General features: G+C 39.2%; 1 protein-coding gene and 1 pseudogene across 1 annotated transcript in view; both read right to left on the reverse strand.

Moving 5' to 3' along the window:
• TEX11 (testis expressed 11) overlaps positions 1-19,904 on the reverse strand; it is a 320,825-nt gene that overhangs the window by 223,843 nt on the left and 77,078 nt on the right.
• On the reverse strand, positions 14,356-15,519 carry LOC117077195 (annotated as a pseudogene).

Consider the following 19,904-nt stretch of genomic DNA (forward strand, 5'->3'; position numbering starts at 1 on the left):
ATAGAAACATCACATACCAAAATGTATGGAATACAGCAAAAAAAAAAAAAAAAAAAAAGTTAAGAGGGAAGTTTGTAGCTATAACTCCCTACATCAAAAAAGAAAAAAAAATTCAAATAAACAACTTAACAATGCACCTTTAAGGACTAGAAAAGCAAGAACAAACCAAACCCCAAATCAGCAGACGAAAAGAAATAATACAGGTCAGAGCAGAAATAAATAAAATTGAAATAAAAAAAAACACATAAGATCAATGAAACAAAATTGCAGCTTTTTGAAAAGTTAAACAAAATTGACAAAACTTCAGCCAGACTATCTAAGAAAAAAATACAAAAGATACAAACATTAAAATAACAGATCAAAGTGGAGACACAACTGATACCACAAAAATTCAAAGGATAATTAGTGGCCACTATGAACAACTATATGCCGATAAATTGAAAAATTTAAAGAAATGAAAAAATTTCTAGAAGCAAACAACCTACCAAGTTTGAAGCATAAAGAAATCCAAAACCTGAACACACCAACGACAAGTAATGAGATCAAAGCTATAATAAAAAGTCTCCCAGTCAAGAAAAGCTGAGGACCCAATGACTTCACTGCTGAATTCTATAAAATATTTAAAGAACTAATACCAATCCTAATCAAACTGTTCTGAAAAATACAGGAGGAGGGAATATATCCAAACTCATTCTACGAGGCCAGTATTACCCTGATACCAACCAGATAAAGATGCATTAAAAAAAGAAAACTACATGCCAATATCTCTGATGAATATTGATGCAAAAATCCTCAACAAAATATTAGCAAATCAAATTCAACAATATATGGCCAAGCACTGTGGCTCACACCTTTAATCCCAGCAGTTTGGGAGGCCGAGGCAGGCGAATCACTTAAGGCCAGGAGTTCAAGACTAGCCTGGCCAACATGGTGAAACCCCATCTCTACTAAAACCACAGAAATTAGTTGGGCGTGGTGGCACATGCCTGTAATCCCAGCTACTTGGGTGGCTGAGGCACGAGAATCGCTTGACTCAGGAGGTGGAGGATGCAGTGAATGGAGATCATGCCACTGCACTCCAGCACTCCAGCTTGGGTGACAGAGCAAGACTTTGTCTCAAAACAACAGCAGCAACAACAAACCCAATATACTAAAAAGATCATCATGACCAAGTGTGATTCCCCCCTTGGGATGCAAGCATTGTTCAACATATACAAATCAATCAATGTGATATATCACATCCACAGAATGAAGGATAAAAACCATATGATCATTTCAATTGATGCTGAAAAAGCATTTGAGAAAATCCAACATCCCTTCATGATATAAACCCTCAAAAAACTGGGGATACAAGGAACATATCTTAACATAATAAAAGCCATATATAACAGACTCACAGCTAGTACTATAAGGAATGGGGAAGAACTGAAAGCCTTTCCTCTAAGATCTGGAGCACAACAAGGATGCCCACTGTCATCACTATTATACTACTGGAAGTCTTAGCTAAAGCAATCAGGGAAGAGGAAAAAATGACGAACATCCACTTTGGAAAAAAAGAAGTCAAATATCTTTGCTTGCAGAAGATATAATCTCACATTGGAAAAACCTAAAGACTCCATCAAAAAGACTATTAAAACTGATTTAAAAGTTCAGTAAAGTTGCAGGATACAAAATCAACATATAAAAATCAGTAACATTTCTATAAGCCAACAGTGAACAATGTGAAAAAGATATTTAAAAAGTAATCCTATTTACAATAGCCACAAATAAAATTAAACACCTATCAATTAATCAAAGAAGTGAAAGATCCCTATAACAACAGCTATAAAACACTGATGAAATAAATTGAAGAGGGCCGGGCGTGGTGGCTCACGCCTGTAATCTCAGCACTTTGAGAGGCTGAGGAAGGCAGATCACTTGAAGTCAGGAGTTCCAGACAACCTGGCCAACATGGTGAAACCCTGGCTCTACTAAAAATACAAAACTTAGCTGGGCATGGTGGTGCGTGCCTGTAATCTCAGCTACTTAGGAGGCTGTGGCAGAAGAATCACTTGAACCCAGGTGGTAGAGGTTGCGGTGGACTGAGAATTGCACCACTACACTCCAGCCTGGGTGACAGAGCAAGACTCCATCTCAAAAACAGAAAAGAAAGAAGAAAAGAAAGAAAGAAAAGATAGAAAAGATAGAAAAGAAAAGAAAGGAAGGAAGGAAGGAAGGAAGGAAGGAAGGAAGGGCAAGAAAGAAGGAAGGAAGGAAACCAAGCAAGCAAGCTCCATCTCAAAGGAAGAAATTGAAGAAGACACCAAAAAGTGGAAAGATGTTACATGTTAATGAATTGGAAGAACCAATACTGTTAACATGTCCATACTATCCAAAGTAATCTACAGATTCAATGCAATCACTACCAAAATACCAATGACATTCTTCACAGAAATAGAAAAAAACAATCCTGAAATTTATATGGAACCACAAAACGCCCAGAATGTTCAAAGCTATCCTAAGCAAAAAGAACAAATCTGGAGGAATCACACTACCTGACTTCAAATTATACTACAGAGCTATAGTAACCAAAATAGCATGGTACTGGCATAAAAACAGACACATAGACCAATGGAACAGAATAGAAATCCCAGAAACAAATCCACACACCTAACAGTGAACTCATTTTGAGTGTCAAGAACATACACTGGAGAAAAGAAAGAGTCTTGAAGAAATGGTGCTGCAGAATTCAATATGCAGAAGGATGAAACTAGACCCCTATCTCTCATCATATATGAAAATCAAACAAAAATAGATTAAAGACTTAAATCTAACGCCTCAAACTATGAAACTACTACAAGAAAACATTGGAGAAAGTCTCTATAACATCAGTCTGGGCAAAGATTTCTTCAGTAATACCCCTCAAGCTCTGGCACAAAAGCAAAAATGGACAACTGGGATCACATCAAGTTTAAAAGCTTCTGCACAGCAAAGGAAACAATCAACAAAATGAAGAAATGACCACAGAGCTGAAGAAAATGTTTGCAAATTACCCATCTAATAAGGGGTTAATGATCAGAATATATATAAGAAGCTTAAATAACTCTATAGGGGAAAATCTGATGATCCAATCAAAAATGGGCAAAAGATTTAGACATTTCTCACAGAAGACATACAAATGGCGGGCAGACACATGAAAGATGCTCAATGTCTTTGATCGTCAGAACAATGCAAATCAAAACTACAATGAGATCATCTCCACTCAGTTAAAATGGCTTATATCCAAAAGACAGGCAATAACAAATGCTGGCGAGGGTGTGGAGAAAAGGGATGGAGAAAAGGGAATCCTTGTACAATGTTGGTGGGAAGGAATGTAAATTAGTACAACCACTATGGAGAACAGTTTGGAGGTTCCTCAAAAAACTAAAAATTGAGCTACCATATGATCCAGCAATCCCACTTCTGTTTCTATGCCCAAAAGGAAGGAAATCACAGGGGGCAGTTCCAAGATGGCCAAATAGGAACAGCTCCAGTCTACATCTCCCAGAGTGAGTGACGCAGAAGACTGGTGATTTCTGCATTTCCAACTGAGGTACTAGTTCATCTCACTGGGGCTTGTCAGACAGTGGGTGCAGGACAGTGGATGCAGGACAGTGGATGCAGCCCACCGAGCATTAGCCTAAGCAGGGCGAGGCATCACCTCACCCGGGAAGTGCAAGCGGTCAGAGAATTCCCTTTCCTAGACAAGGGAAGCTGTGACAGACGGCACCTAGAAAATCAGGTCACTCCCACCCTAATACTGCGCTTTTCCAACAGTCTTAGCAAATGCCACACCAGGAGATTATATCCCGCACCTGGCTCAGAAGGTCCCACACCCATGGAGCCTCGCTCATTGCTAGCACAGTAGTCTGAGATTGAACTGCAAGGCAGCAACGAGGCTGGAGAGGGGCGCCCGCCATTGCTGAGGCTTGAGTAGGTAAACAAAGCAGCCAGGAAGCTGGAACTGGGTGGAGCCCACTGCAGCTCAAAGAGGCCTGCCTGCCTCTGTAGACTCCAACTCTGGGAGCAGGGCATAGCCAACAAAAGGCAGCAGAAACCTCTGCAGACTTAAATTTCCCTGTCTGACAGCTTTGAAGAGAGTAGTGATTCTCCAAGCACGAAGTTTGAGATCTGAGAACGAACAGACTGTTAGGCAGGAATCTAGACCCAACATGGCGGCGTTACCCCGCGTAGCAGGCGTTTTGTTAAAGACTCCCTTCACCCTTGTACACACCCACAGACTTACATGCGTCAGAGTTCTGGCTGGGCAACCACACTCCCCCATGACCTGCAGCTCACCTGCATTCCACAAGTTCGTAAACAGCAGTTTCGGTTGACAGTTTCCAAAGACCCCTTCCGCATGACCTTTACTCAACTCCTGCCCTAGTAGTTTCAAGACCCCCCAGGCCCTGTTTGCACAACCAGCTTCCCTACCTATAAAAAGCCCCTACCCTCCTCCCTCAGTGCGACTTCCTCGGCCCACGCCTTTGGACTGAGGAACCTCGCCCGCAAGACCTAATAAAAGCTATTCTCGGCCGGGCGCGGTGGCTCAAGCCTGTAATCCCAGCACTTTGGGAGGCCGAGACGGGTGGATCACGAGGTCAGGAGATCGAGACCATCCTGGTCTACACGGTGAAACCCCGTCTCTACTAAAAAATACAAAAAACTAGCCGGGCGAGGTGGCGGGCGCCTGTAGTCCCAGCTACTCGGGAGGCTGAGGCAGGAGAATGGCGTAAACCCAGGAGGCGGAGCTTGCAGTGAGCCGAGATCGCGCCACTGCACTCCAGCCTGGGCGACAGAGCTAGACTCCGTCTCAAAAAAAAAAAAAAAAAGCTATTCTCACTGCCATTTGCCTTGTGTCTTCGTTCCCGGGTCAGCTCCAGCCTCAGTTTACCCTTACACAGACTACCTCCTCAAGTGGGTCCCTGACCCAAGTAGTCTAACAGGGAGATAACTCCTAGGGGCAGACTGACAACTCACACGGCTCGGTACCCCTCTGAGATGAAGCTTCCAAAGGAGCGATCAGGCAGCAGTTGCTGTTCAGCAATATTCGCTGTTCAGCAGCCTCTGCTGCTGCTACCCAGGCAAACAGGGTCTGGAGTGGACCTCCAGCAAACTCCAGCAGACCTGCAGCTGAGAGTCCTGACTGTTAGAAGGAAAACTAACAAACAGAAAGGACATCCACACCAAAACCCCATCTGTACATCACCATCATCAAAGACCAAAGGTAGATAAAACCACAAAGATGGGGAAAAATCAGAGCAGAAAAGCTGAACATGCTAAAAATCAGAGCGCCTCTCTCCCTCCAAAGCAATGCAGCCCCTCGCCAGCAACGGAACAAAGCTGGATGGAGAATGACTTGACAAGTTGAGTGAAGAATACTTCAGATGATCAAACTTCTCTGAGCTAAAGGAGGAAGTCGAGCCCATTGCAAAGAAGCTAAAATCTTGAGAAAAGATTAGATGAATGGCTAACTAGAATAACCAGTGTAGAGAAATCCTTAAAAGACCTGATGGAGCTGAAAACCATGGCACAAGAACTACGTGACGAATGCACAAGCTTCAGTAGCCCACTCAATCAACTGGAAGAAAGTGTATCAGTGACTGAAGATCAAATGAATGAATAGAAGCGAGAAGAGAAGTTTAGAGAAAAAAGAGTAAAAAGAAATGAACAAAGCCTCCAAGAAATATGGGCCTATGTGAAAAGACCAAATCTACATTTGATTGGTGTACCTGAAAGTGACAGGGAGAATGGAACCAAGTTGGAAAACACTCTTCAGGATATTATCCAAGAGAACTTCCCCAACCTAGCAAGGCAGGCCAACATTCAAATTCAGGAAATACAGAGAATGCCACAAAGATACTCCTCGAGAAAAGCAACTCCAAAACACATAATTGTCAGATTCACCAAAGTTGAAAGGAAGGAAAAAGTGTTAAGGGCAGCCAGAGAGAAAGGTCAGGTTACTCACAAAGGGAAGGCCCTTTGACTAATAGTGGATCTCTCAGCAGAAACTCTGCAAGCCAGAAGAGAGTGAGGGCCAATATTCAACATTCTTAAGAAAAGAATTTTCAACCCAGAATTTCACATCCAGCCAAACTAAGCTTCATAAGTGAAGGAGAAATAAAATCCTTTCAGACAAGCAAATGCTGAGACATTTTGTCACCACCAGGCCTGCCTTACAAGAGCTCCTGAAGGAAGTACTAAACATGGAAAGGAACAACCGGTACCAGTCACTGCAAAAACATGCCAAATTGTAAAGACTTCAATGTTAGGAAGAAACTGCATCAATTAATGGGCAAAATAATCAGCTAACGTCATAATGATGGGATCACATTCACACATAACAATATTAACCTTAAATGTAAATGGGTTAAATACCCCAATTAAAAGACACAGACTGGCAAATTGGATAAAGAGCCAAGACCCATCAGTGTGCTGTATTCAGGAGACCTATCTCATGTGAAAAGACACACATAGGCTCAAAATAAAGAGATGGAGGAAGATATACCAAGCAAACAGAAAGCTAAAAAGAGCAGGGATTGCAAACCTAGTCTCTGATAAAACAGACTTTAAACCATCAAAGATCAAAAGAGACAAAGAAGGCCATTACATAATGGTAAAGGGATCAATTCAACAAGAAGAGCTAACTATCCTAAATATATATGCAACCAATACAGGAGCACCCAGATTCCTAAAGCAAGTCCTTAGAGACCTACAAAGAGACTTAGACTCACACACAATAATAATGGGAGACTTTAACACCCCACTGTCAACATTAGACAGATCAACGAGACAGAAAGTTGAAAAGGATATCCAGGAATTGAACTCAACTCTGCACCAAGCGGACCTAATAGACATCTATAGAACTCTCCACCCCAAATCAACAGAATATACATTCTTCTCAGCACCACATCGCACTTATTCCAAAATTGACCACATAGTTGGAAGTAAAGCACTCCTCAGCAAATATAAAAGAAACAGAAATTATAACAAACTGTCTCTCAGACCACAGTGCAATCAAATAGAACTCAGGACTAAGAAACTCACTCAAAACTGCTCAACTACATGGAAACTGAACAACCTGCTCCTGAATGACTACTGGGTACATAACGAAATGAAGGCAGAAATAAAGATGTTCTTTGAAACCAATGAGAACAAAGACACAACATACCAGAATCTCTGGGACACACTAAAGAAGTGTGTAGAGGGAAATTTATAGCACTAAATGCCCACAAGAGAAACAGGAAAGATCTAAAATTGACACCCTAACATCACAATTAAAAGAACTAGAGAAGCAAGAGCAAACACATTCAAAAGCTAGCAGAAGGCAAGAAATAACTAAGATCAGAGCAGAACTGAAGGAGATAGAGACACAAAAAACCCTCCAAAAAATCAATGAATCCAGGAGTTGGTTTTTTGAAAAGATCAACAAAATTGATAGACCGCTAGCAAGGCTAATAAAGAAGAAAAGAGAGAAGAATCAAATAGATGCAATAAAAAATGATTAAGGGGATATCACCACCACTCCCACAGAAATGCAAACTACCATCAGAGAATACTACAAACACCTCTATGCAAATAAACTAGAAAATCTAGAAGAAACGGATAAATTCCTAAACACACACACCATCCCAAGACTAAACCAGGAAGAAATTGAATCCATGAATAGACCAATAACAGGCTCTGAAATAAGGTGATAATAGCATACCAACCAAAAAAAGTTCAGGACCAGACGGATTCACAACCAAATTCTACCAGAGGTACAAGGAGGAGCTGGTACCATTCCTTCTGAAACTATCCCAATCATTAGAAAAAGAAGGAATCCTCCCTAACTCATTTTATGAGGCCAACATCATCCTGATACCAAAGCCTGGCAGAGACACAACCAAAAAAGAGTACTTTATACCAATATCCCTGATGACCATCAATGCAAATATCCTCAATAAAATACTGGCAAACCGAATGCAGCAGCACATCAAAAAGCTTGTCCACCATGATCAAGTGGGCTTCACCCCTGGGGTGCAAGGCTGGTTCAACATAAGCAAATCAATCAACGTAATCCAGCATATGAACAGAGCCAAAGACGAAAACCACATGATTATCTCAATAGATGGAGAAAAGGCCTTTGATAAAATTCAACAGCGCTTCATGCTAAAAACCCTCAATAAATTAGGTATTGGTGGGATATATCTCAAAATAATAAGAGCTATTTATGACAAACCTACAGCCAGTATCATATTGAATGGGCAAAAACTGGAAGCATTCACTTGGAAAACTGGCACAAGATAGGGATGCCCTCTCTCACCACTCCTATTCAACATAGGGTTGGAAGTTTTAGCCAGGGCAATCAGGCAGGAGAAAGAAATAAAGGGTATTCCATTAGGAAAAGAGGAAGTCAAATAGTCTCTGCTTGCAGATGACATGATTGTATATTTAGAAAACCCCATCATCGGCCGGGCGCGGTGGCTCAAGCCTGTAATCCCAGCACTTTGGGAGGCCGAGATGGGTGGATCACGGGTCAGGAGATGGAGACCATCCTGGCTAACATGGTGAAACCCCGTCTCAACTAAAAAATACAAAAAACTAGCCGAGCAAGGTGGCGGGTGCCTGTAGTTCCAGCTACTCGGGAGGCTGAGGCAGGAGAATGGCATAAACCCAGGAGGCGGAGCTTGCAGTGAGCTGAGATCCAGCCACTGCACTCCAGCCTGGGTGACAGAGCGAGACTCTGTCTCAAAAAAAAGAAAGAAAACCCCATCGTCTCAGCCCCAAATCTCCTTAAGCTGATAAACAACTTCGGCAAATTCTCAGGATACAAAATCAATGTGCAAAAATCACAAGCATACTTATACACCAATAACAGACAAACAGAGAGCCAAATCATGAGTGAACTCCCATTCACAATTGCCTCAGAGAGAATAAAATACCTGGGAATCCAACTTACAAGGGATGGAAGGACTTCTTCAAGGAGAACTACAAATCACTGCTCAACGAAATAAAAGAGGACACAAACAAATGGAAGAACATTCCATGATCATGGATAGGAATAATCAATATCATGAAAATGGCCATACTGCCCAAGGTAATTTATAGATTCAATGCCATCCCCATCAAGCCACCAATAACTTTCTTCACAGAATTGGAAAAAACTACTTTAAAGTTCACATGGAACAAAAAAAGAGCCCGCATTGCCAAGACAATCTTAAGGCAAAAGAACAAAGCTGGAAGCTACCTGACTTCAAACTATACTACAAGACTACAGTAACCAAAACAGCATGGTACTGGTACCAAAACAGATATATAACCAATGGAACAGAACAGAGGACTCAGAAATAATACCACACATCTACAACCATCTGATCTTTGACAAACCTGACAAAAACAAGAAATGGAGAAAGGATTCCCTATTTAATAAATGGTGCTGGGAAAACTGGCTAACCATATGTAGAAAGCTGAAATTGGATCCCTTCCTTACACCTTATACAAAAATTAGTTCAAGATGGATTGAAGACTTAAATGTCACACCTAAAACCATAAAAACCCTAGAAGAAAACCTAGGCAATACCATTCAGGACATAGGCATGGGCAAGGACTTCATGTCTAAAACACCAAAAGCAATGGCAACAAAAGCCAAAATTGACAAATGGGATCCAATTGAACTAAAGAGCTTCTGCACAGCAAAAGAAACTACCATCAGAGTAAACAGGCAACCTACAGAATAGGAGAAAATTTTTACAATCTACCCATCTGACAAAGGGCTAATATCCAGAATCTACAAAGAACTCAAACAAATTTACAAGAAAAAAAAAAAAACGACCCCATCAAAAAGTGGGCAAAGGATATGAACAGACACTTCTCAAAAGAAGACATTCATGCAGCCAACAGACACATGAAAAAATGCTCATCATCACTGGCCATCAGAGAAATGCAAATCAAAACCACAGTGAGATACCATCTCACACCAGTTAGAATGGTGATCATTAAAAAGTTAGGAAACAACAGGTGCTGGAGAGAATGTGGAGAAATAGGAACACTTCTACACTGTTGGTAGGAGTGTAAACTAGTTCAACCATTGTGGAAGACAGAGTGGCGATTCCTCAAGGATCTAGAACTAGAAATACCATTGACCCAGCCATCCCATTACTGGGTATATACCCAAAGGATTTAAATCTTGCTGCTATAAAGACACATGCACATATATGCTTATTGTGGCACTATTCACAATAGCAAAGACTTGGAACCAACCCAAATGTCCATCAATGACAGACTGGATTAAGAAAATGTGGCACATATACACCACGGAATACTATGCAGCCATAAAAAAGGATGAGTTCATGTCCTTTGTAAGGACATGGATGCAGCTGAAAACCATCATTCTCAGCAAACTATCACAAGGACAGAAAACCAAATACCGCATGTTCTCACTCACAGGTGGGAATTGAGCAATGAGAACACTTGGACACAGGAAGGGGAACATCATACACCAGGGCCTGTCATGGGGTGGGGGGCTGGGGGAGGGATAGCATTAGGAGATATATCTAATGTAAATGACGAGTTAATGGGTGCAGCACACCAACATGGCACATGTATACATATGTAACAAACCTGCACATTGTGCACATGTACCCTAGAACTTAAATTATAATTAAAAAAAGAAAGGAAATCAGTATATTGGAGAGATATCTGCACTCCTATGTTTATTGCAGCACTGCTCACGATAGCCAAGATTTGGAAACAACCTAAGTATCCATAGATAGATGAATGGATAAAGAAACGTGGTACATTTATACAGTGGAGTCTTATATAGCCATAAAAAAGAATGAGATTCTGTCATTTGCAACAACGTAAATGAATCTGGAGATCATTATGTTAAGTGAAATAAGCCAAGCACAGAAAGACCAACATCACATGTTCTCACTTATCTGTGGGACCTAAAAATGAAAACAATTGAATACATGGACACAGAGAGTAGAAGGATGGTTACCAGAGGCTGGAAAGGGTTTAGGGGGTGGTTTGGTGAGGGGAGGTGAGGATGATTAATGGTTATAAAAAATAATTAAAAAGAAGGAATAAAGCCTACTATTTGATAGCACAACAGGGTGAGTATAGTCAATAAGAACTTAATCGAGCATTTTAAAATAACTAAAATAGTATAATTGGATCGTTTGTAACACAAAGGATAAATGCTTGAAGTCATAGATAGCCCATTTTCCATGATGTGATTATTTCACATTGCATGCCTGAATTGAAACATCTCATGTATCCCATAAATATGTATACCTAATATGTACCCACAAAAATTAAAAATAAATAAAATATCTGGCCAAAATAATAATAATAGATAGAACAACTAGGCAGAACATCAAAAAGTATATGTAAGACTCAAAGAACACTATAAACCTGCTAGACCTAATAGACATTGGTAGCGCACTTGAATTAGTCCATTTTTACACTGCCATAAAGAACTGTCTGAGACAGGGTAATTTATAAAGAAAAGAGGTTTAATTGACTCTCAGTTCCACATGACTGGGGAGGCCTCGGGAAACTTACATTCATGGCAGAAATAGAAACAGGCACATGTTACATGGCAGCAGGCAAGAGAGAGAGGGCAAAGGGAGAAGAGCCCCTGATAAAACCATCAGATCTCGTGAGAACTCACTCACTATCATGAGAACATCATGGAGGAAACCGGCCCCATGATCCAATCACCTCCCACCAGGTCTCTCTCTTGACATGTGGGGATTACAATTCGAGATGAGAGTTGGGTGGAGACACACAGCCAAACCATATCAACACTCTGCCCAATAATAGCAGACTATAAATTCTTAAATTGCACATAGAACATTCTTCAGAATAGAACACATCCTAGGCCATAAAAGGCCATAGTAGTTACTTGTCTACATTGAATTAAATTAGAAATCAAGAACAAAAAAGAAATGAGGAAATTACCAAATGTGAAAATTTAACAACACACATCTACATAACCAAATGGGTCAAAGAAAAAATTACAAGGGGAATTAGAAAATACCTTGAGATGAATAAAAAGGAAAACGCACACACCAAAATTTAGGAGGTACAGCTAAGGCAACAGTCAAAGGAAAATTTATAGCTATAAACATCAATAATTTTAAAAGATCTCAAATCAGTATGCTAACCTTTCACCTTAGGAAAAGGGAAAAGGAAGAGCAATCAAGCACAGAAGGGGAAAATTATAAAGATTACAGTGGAAATAAATGAAATCGATCACTAAAAAATAATAGAGTAAAATCAACAAACCCAAAAGTTTATGCTTCAATATATCAAAAAATGGGCACCTTTAGCAACATTGACCAAGAAAAGAAGGCTCAAATTACTACAATCAGGAATAAAAGAAAGGACATCACTACTGACCTTTAGAGAAAAACTATTCCTAAAAGACTAGAGATCTATTGTTCCAACTATGTACCCTCAAACAAGTCTCAAGCTCTCTAAATTTATATGTCCTTATCTGTACAAAGATGAGTAATCTAAACCAGTCATTTTCAAACTTTTTCTAAGAAGGAGAATCATTTTTTCAAACAAAATCTTACAAGGACATATTATATAAAAAACTGATTAAAGCCTAACTTCTCTATTTGAAGCCACATGAGAATCTTAGAGAATTGTGGAAAAGACTCTTCTTTCTCTTAAAGGAGGTCCTGAGGCTCTTCTGGTAGAATCTAAGGACACCACAGAACATAATCTCTAAATTACTAATTAGGTGATCTGTAAGATTCTTCCAGCTCTAAAGAGTTATCTATATTAAATATTTTCTGTATTGAAATTGCTATTATACAATTCATTATATTTCCACTAGATGGTGCTAATACCTTCATTTCCATTAAAAATAAACCTTGTATATGCTGATTTTTAGTTAATAATTTTATCACAGTATATGTAAAGCTATCACCCTTAGCTTTTCAAATAACTACTATATTTCTTCTGTTATCCTCATTCCATGCCTGTGACACGCATAATATTGCACCTATTTTTCAGGTGAGGATATTGTGGTACATAGTAGTTAACTGAGTGATTCAGGTTACAGTTTATCTTAACAAATTTTCTGCCAGCTCTGAGATCTTCCCTTAGATCACATTGCCTAATAATGTCAGATTCTCAGGGCCTCAGGCTGACAAGAGAAGGAAAATAAAGGAATGAATATTAAGTACATTAAAACTGGTACAAATGTCCTTTGGTCTTGTGTGATGGAACATCAATATTTGTGCATGTAAACACATTTATAATTTCTTTATTTCCTTTATTTCTCAATATAAGACCTCTGGTGATATATATTCCTACCTAAATACAGTAAAGGCAAAACAATAATAGATAAACATATCCCCTATTTAAATACTATCCTTAGGGTAAATATGATAGGTCTTTTAAATGCAGTATAGAAATTACATAATCTAGGTTTACTAAACCTAAGCACTATGAATTTAGAAAGCAACAGTATATTTTTTGCTGGGTTTTTCTTTTAATTCAAAGAGGTATACAATAAGTTTTATACAGGCAGAAAAGAGACACAGTTCCCTCCGAACTCAGAGATACTCCATCAAGAAAAAAAAACTATTCCTGACCAATAGAAAGCAACTTACATTACTTACCAACAGAGACAGGTTTCAGATTAGTATTTAGAGAATTTTAAATGGTGCTGGAAAAGGATCTCAAAAATTTACTCCTCCCTAACATACTGCTTACACAATCGTTTATTAACATCCCCCAAATCTAGCAACAATAAATTTATGGTCTTTTTAAAAAAAAAAAAAAAGATAATATAAACTGTAACCATAAAAGAAGGATGCTGAAAAAACTATGATCTGTTTGTATCCCTATTGGGAGAAAAGCAGCACAGAGCTCCCTTTCTCTGCATTGAGAAATACTCTCATCTTTGTTAACCTACAAAGAACTCTCTTCTTCAAGAATTTATAAGCATAAGGACCTAGTCTCTGACCTGTAAGTCAAAGAAGTAATGTCATTAAATCTCATTTATTATGGCAAATGTTATATTATTTTTTACAGAACATCTTCAGGGTTTTATCCAGCTCTCTTGGATGCTATCCAATTCAAATGTCTTCTGTTATTTTACCAATTTATCTCATTGTCTCTAATATAACAGGAGATCACCAATTACAAATATTCCTGTGTATACTCTTTGGCTTTACTTCAGTCTATTAATCTTTTTTTAACTGCAATCTATTTTGAAAACAAACTTAAAAAAAAAAACTCCTTAAATCTTCCAAATGCATTTCTTTTTCTTTTAATTAAAAAAAATGTGTTTACTTAGAAGCACTCAGAATGTCAACAAAACAGCTGCAACTTTTTTTTTTTTTTGCAATTACAGAGTGGTATTCAGTTAACATAACAACAATTATTTCATATAAGCTGCATCAGAGACAACTGAAGATGAAAAAACTACCATCCCCATATAAAACTAATTTGTGCTGTGTACCAACAAGAACCTGCTTTAAATTTCCATGCCAATGTACAACCCCCATACTGTATCAGGCAAGGTTAGTGGCTATTGAAAACACCACCAGGATAGGGCTATCTAAAGACACATTCGGTACTGTGTTGACTATACAAAAAAAGACACTGTACAGTTTAAAAACAAATCTTACACAGCCTTACATTTCAATTTTTTTCTTTAAAAGGAGTGAGTTGTGTACAGGGAGGTTAAATGCTTTATAGACAAGAAAAAAAACTGCTCTAGAATCAACTTATTCATCATCATCATCATCTTCTTCTTCTTCATCTTCTTCATCTTCCTCCTCCTCCTCATCCTCTTCATCTTCCTCATCTTCCTCCTCTTCCTTCTTTTTCTTGCTTTTTTCAGCCTTGACAACTCCCTTTTTTGCTGCATCAGGCTTTCCTTTAGCTCGATATGCAGCAATATCCCTTTCGTATTTTTCCTTCAGCTTTGCAGCCTTCTTTTCATAAGGCTGCTTGTCATCTGCAGCAGTGTTATTCCACATCTCTCCCAGTTTCTTCGCAACATCACCAATGGACAGGCCAGGATTTTCTCCTTTGATTTTTGGGCAATACTCAGAGCAGAACAGGAAGAAGACCAAAGGAGGCCTCTTCGGTGCATTGGGATCCTTGAACTTCTTTTTTGTCTCCCTTTTGGGAGGGATACAGGTTTTCATTTCTCTTTCATAATGGGCCTTGTCCACCTTTCCCATATCTTCAAATTTTCCTTTCTCTTTAGCAGACATGGTCTTCCACCTCTCTGAGCACTTCTTAGAAAACTCTTGAGAAGTTGACTGAAGCATCTGGGTGCTTCTTCTTATGCTCCTCCTGACAAGTTTGCACAAAAAATGCATATGATGACATTTTGCCTCTCGGCTTCTTAGGATCTCCTTTGTCCATGTTTAGTTATTTTTCCTCAGCGAGGCACAGAGTCGCCCAGTGCCCATCCGGCTCTCACTTGCCCCGGCGCTGTCTCTATGGAGCTCAATGTACTGCAATGGCTGTGAGAGCGGGAGCCAGACGTACCAAATGCATTTCAATGATTCTGTTTTTGAGTGTGGAATGGATGCTTACTTTACAATCCATAATACATATTTTTGTGATGCTTAAGTTTTTATAACAAGCACAAATAACTTTTTAAATAAGCAAAGAGGTTTTAAACTATATTTTTACTATATCTATGGCTGGAACCCTTCCATTTTGACTGTTCCCTGCATTTAATTTACCATAACTAGAAAACAGGAGGTCTTAGGCCCACCACTGTGGACCCAGACTTCAAGCCTGCCCCAGCACCAAGTTAGCTCCTATTGCCCAAAGCTCCAGGCTTGCCTCATGAACCCAGCCTCCAGGCACATCCCAGTTATGGACCCACCCCCACAGTCCCAGGCTCTAGGCTTATCCCAACGGGAGACTGACCCCATTAGCCTCAGTGCCAGATCAGTTCTCATGGCACGAAGCTTTATGCTGGCCTCTTACCCAAGTTCATGGCCTGCCTCAGTGCCAGGATGGACCACACAAACCCAGATTCCAGGCTGGCCATGCAGACACAGGCACTAGGCCAGCATACCTGAGAACTCCAGCAGAAAATTTGCCCATGGTCTTCATGAGATGACCCATCCAGAATCACTAGACAGGCAGACTGGTGAAGGGCTTTCCCTGCTGAAGCAAGTCTGTAAAGATTGAAAAAGTGTGCCTACTTGTTCAAATGTGCAGATACCAACCCAAGGCCACAAGAATAAAAAATAATCAAGGCCAGGTATAGTGGCTCATACCTATAATCCCAGTACTTTGGGAGGCTGTGGTGGAAGGATCACTTTAGTTCAGGAATTCAAGACCAGCCTGGGCAACATAGGGAGACCCCATCTATACAAAAATTTAAAAATTAGTCGGGCATGGTGATACATGCCTGTGGTCCCAGCAGATATGGGAGGCTGAGGTGGGAAGATTCTTTGGGCCTAGGAGGTTGAGGCTGCAGTGAGTCATGATCACAACACTGCACTGCAGCCTGGTGACAGAGTGAGACCTTGTCTAAAAAAAAATGTTTTTTTGGCCGAGTGCGGTGGCTCACGCCTGTAATCCCAGCACTTTGGGAGGCTGAGGCGGGCAGATCACGAGGTCAGGAGATCGAGACCATCCTGGCTAACACAGTGAAACCCCGTCTCTACTAAAAACTTAAAAAAAAATCAGCCAGGTATGGTGGTGGGTACCTGTAGTCCCAGCTACTCAGGCGGCTGAGGCAGGAGAATGGCATGAACCCAGGAGGCAGAGCTTGCAGTGAGCCGAGATCGCGCCACTGTACTTCAGCCTGGGTGACAGAGCAAGACTCCATCTCAAAAAAAAAAAAAAAGTTTTTAATAATAATCAAGGAAACATGATACCAACAAATGAATAAATTAAAGCACCAGTCACCGATCCTAAAGAAATAAATATCTATAACTGCCTGAAAAAGAATTCAAAATAATCACCTTAAAGGAGCTCAGTTAATTACAAGCAAACACAGACAACTAAACAAAACCAGAAAACATATAAACAAAATAAGAAGAGGTTCAATAAAAAGAAACATAAAAAAGAATGAAACAGAAATTCTGGAGCAGGACAATACAATGATGAAACTAAAAAAGGCCATACAGAGAGCTTCAACAGAAGACTCTCTGAAGCAGAATAATCAGCAAACTCAAAGACAGGCCATTTGAAATTATCCAATCACAGGGACAAAAAAAGAATGAAAAAGAGTGAAGAAAGCCTATGGGATTTATGGGACACCATAAAGCAAGCAAACAAACAACGATTACAACAACAACAACAAAACTATAGGAATCCCAGAAGGATTCATAAAAAGGAGTATAGAAAGAGAAAGGGTCAGACATCTTAGTTAAGTAAGGGAATGACAGAAAACTTCTGCAATCTGGATAACAAAGAGAACATCCAGACCATGAAGCCCAAAGAAAGCCAAATAAATTGAATGTAAAGAGATCTTCACTAAGATATAATATAATCAAATTAACAAAAGTCAAAAAAAGGGAGAATCATGAAAGTAATAAGAGAAAAGCGACTTATCACATAAAAGGCAGTCTCCATAAGATTATCCATAAGACTATCACCAGATTTCTCGGCAGAGAAACCTTGCAGGCCAAAAGGGGTTGGGAATGATACATTCTACATGCTGAAAGAAAAAAAAACTGCCTAGAAGAATATCATAATATAGTCAGTAAAACTATGTTTCAAAAATAAAGAAGAAATTATTTCCCAAACAAAAAGCGGTGGGAGTTCATCACCACTGCCCCACAGAAAATGATGAGGAGAGTTCCTCAAGTTATTAATAAAAGAAAAGGATGCTAACAAACAATATGAAAACATATAAATGTTTAGGAGTGTGCGTCTCACACTCCTAAATCAGCAGCAGATACAGCAAGACATCATTTTGAGAGCCTAGTCCACAACAGACTGTGCACTACCCTGGGGCCCAGCAGCACCAGGGCTAGGGTGGGAGTGAAGCACAAGCTACAAAGAATAAATGCACCTCAATGTGAATCAGGCAAAAGAAAAAAATAAAAGGCATCCTGACTGGAAAAGAGGAAGTCCTTGCTGATGAAATGATCTTATGTCTGGAAAAACCTCAAAACTCCATAAAAAACTCCTAGATCTAATAAATAAGTTCGGTAAACTTGCAGGATACAAAATCAACATACAAAAATCAGCAACATTTCTGTATATTAATGAACTAGCTGAGAAAGAAATCAAGAAAAATACCCCATTTAAAATAGCTACAAAAAATGCCTAGTAATAAATTTAATCAAGGAGGTGAAAGTTCTCTACAAGTAGAACTAAAAAGCACTAGTGAAAGAATTTAAAGAAAACATTTAAAAAAAAAAAGACATCCCATGTTCATGGGTCAGAAGAGTGTACATTATTAAAGTGACCAAACTGCCCAAAGTAATCAGATTTAATGCAATCGCTATCAAAATACCGATGTCATTTTTCACAGGATTAGAAAAAAAAATCCCAACAGTCAAAGCAATCCTGAGCAAAAACAACAACAGCAAAAAAAAAAAAACCAAAAAAACAAAACAAAACAAAACAAACAACAAAAAACAAAGCTGGCAGCATCATATTACCTGACTCAAAATATATTACAAACCTGTATTAACCAAAACAGCATGATATTGGTATAAAAACAGACACATAGACCAATGGAACAAAACAGAGAATCCAGAAATAAATCCATATATTTACAGCCAACTAATTCTTGACAAAGCAATCAAGAACATGAGTTGGGGGAAAGACAGTCTCTTCAATAAATGGTGCTAGGAAAATTAGATATCCATATGCAGAAGAAGAAAATTGAACCCGTCTCTCACCATATACAAAAATCAACTCAAGATAGATTAAAGACTTAAATATAAGACCTGAAACTATAAAACTACTAGAAGAAAACATAGGGAAAATGCTTCAGAACATTGGTCTAGGCAAAGATGAAATGGCTACAACCTCAAAAAGACAGACAACAAAAACACGAATACACAAATGGTACCATATTAAACTAAAAGGCTTCTACATAGCAAAAGAAACAATAACAAATTAAAGAGACAACCTGTGAATAGGACAAAAATATTTGCAAACTATTCATTCTACAAGGGACTAATATCTGGAACATACAAAGTATTCAAACACCTCAACAATTTAAAAAAATCCCATCAAAAAGTGAGGTAAAGGACATGAATAGACATTATTCAAAAGAAGACATACAAGGGTGGGTGCGGTGGCTCACTGCTGTAATTGAGGAGTTTGAGACGAGCCTGCCCAACACAGTGAAACCCCATCTCTACTAAAAATACAAAAATTAGCTGGGTGTGGTGACGCATGCCTCTGATCCCAGCTACTCAGGAGGCTGAGGCAGGAGAATCACCTGAACCCAGGAGGTGAAGGTTGCAGTGAGGCGAGATCACGCCACTGCACTGCAACCTGGGTGACGGAGCGAGACGCCGTCTCAAAAAAAAAAAAAAAAAAAAAAAAGGCATACAAATGGCCAAACAAGTATATGAACAAATTTTCAACATCACTAATCATCAGGGAAATGCAAATCAAAACCACAATGCAATATCATCTTATCCCACCCAGTAAGAATGCCTATTATTAAAAAGACAAAAGTTAATGGATAGAAAAGGGAATTCTTATGCACTGTTGATGAAAATGTAAATTAGTACAAGCTCTGTGGAGAAGTGTGTGGAGATTTCTCAAAAAAAAAAAAAAAAAAACTTAAAATAGAACTATATATGATATAGCAATCCCACTACTGGGTATTTATCTGAAGGAAAGGAAATCAGTATATCAAAGGGCTACTTACATTTGCATGTTTGTTGCAGCACTATTCACAATAGAAAAAATATGTAATCAACTTAAGT

This window comes from Trachypithecus francoisi, unplaced genomic scaffold (assembly GCF_009764315.1).
Source record: "Trachypithecus francoisi isolate TF-2019V2 unplaced genomic scaffold, Tfra_2.0 Lachesis_group6, whole genome shotgun sequence".
Taxonomy (NCBI): domain Eukaryota; kingdom Metazoa; phylum Chordata; class Mammalia; order Primates; family Cercopithecidae; genus Trachypithecus; species Trachypithecus francoisi.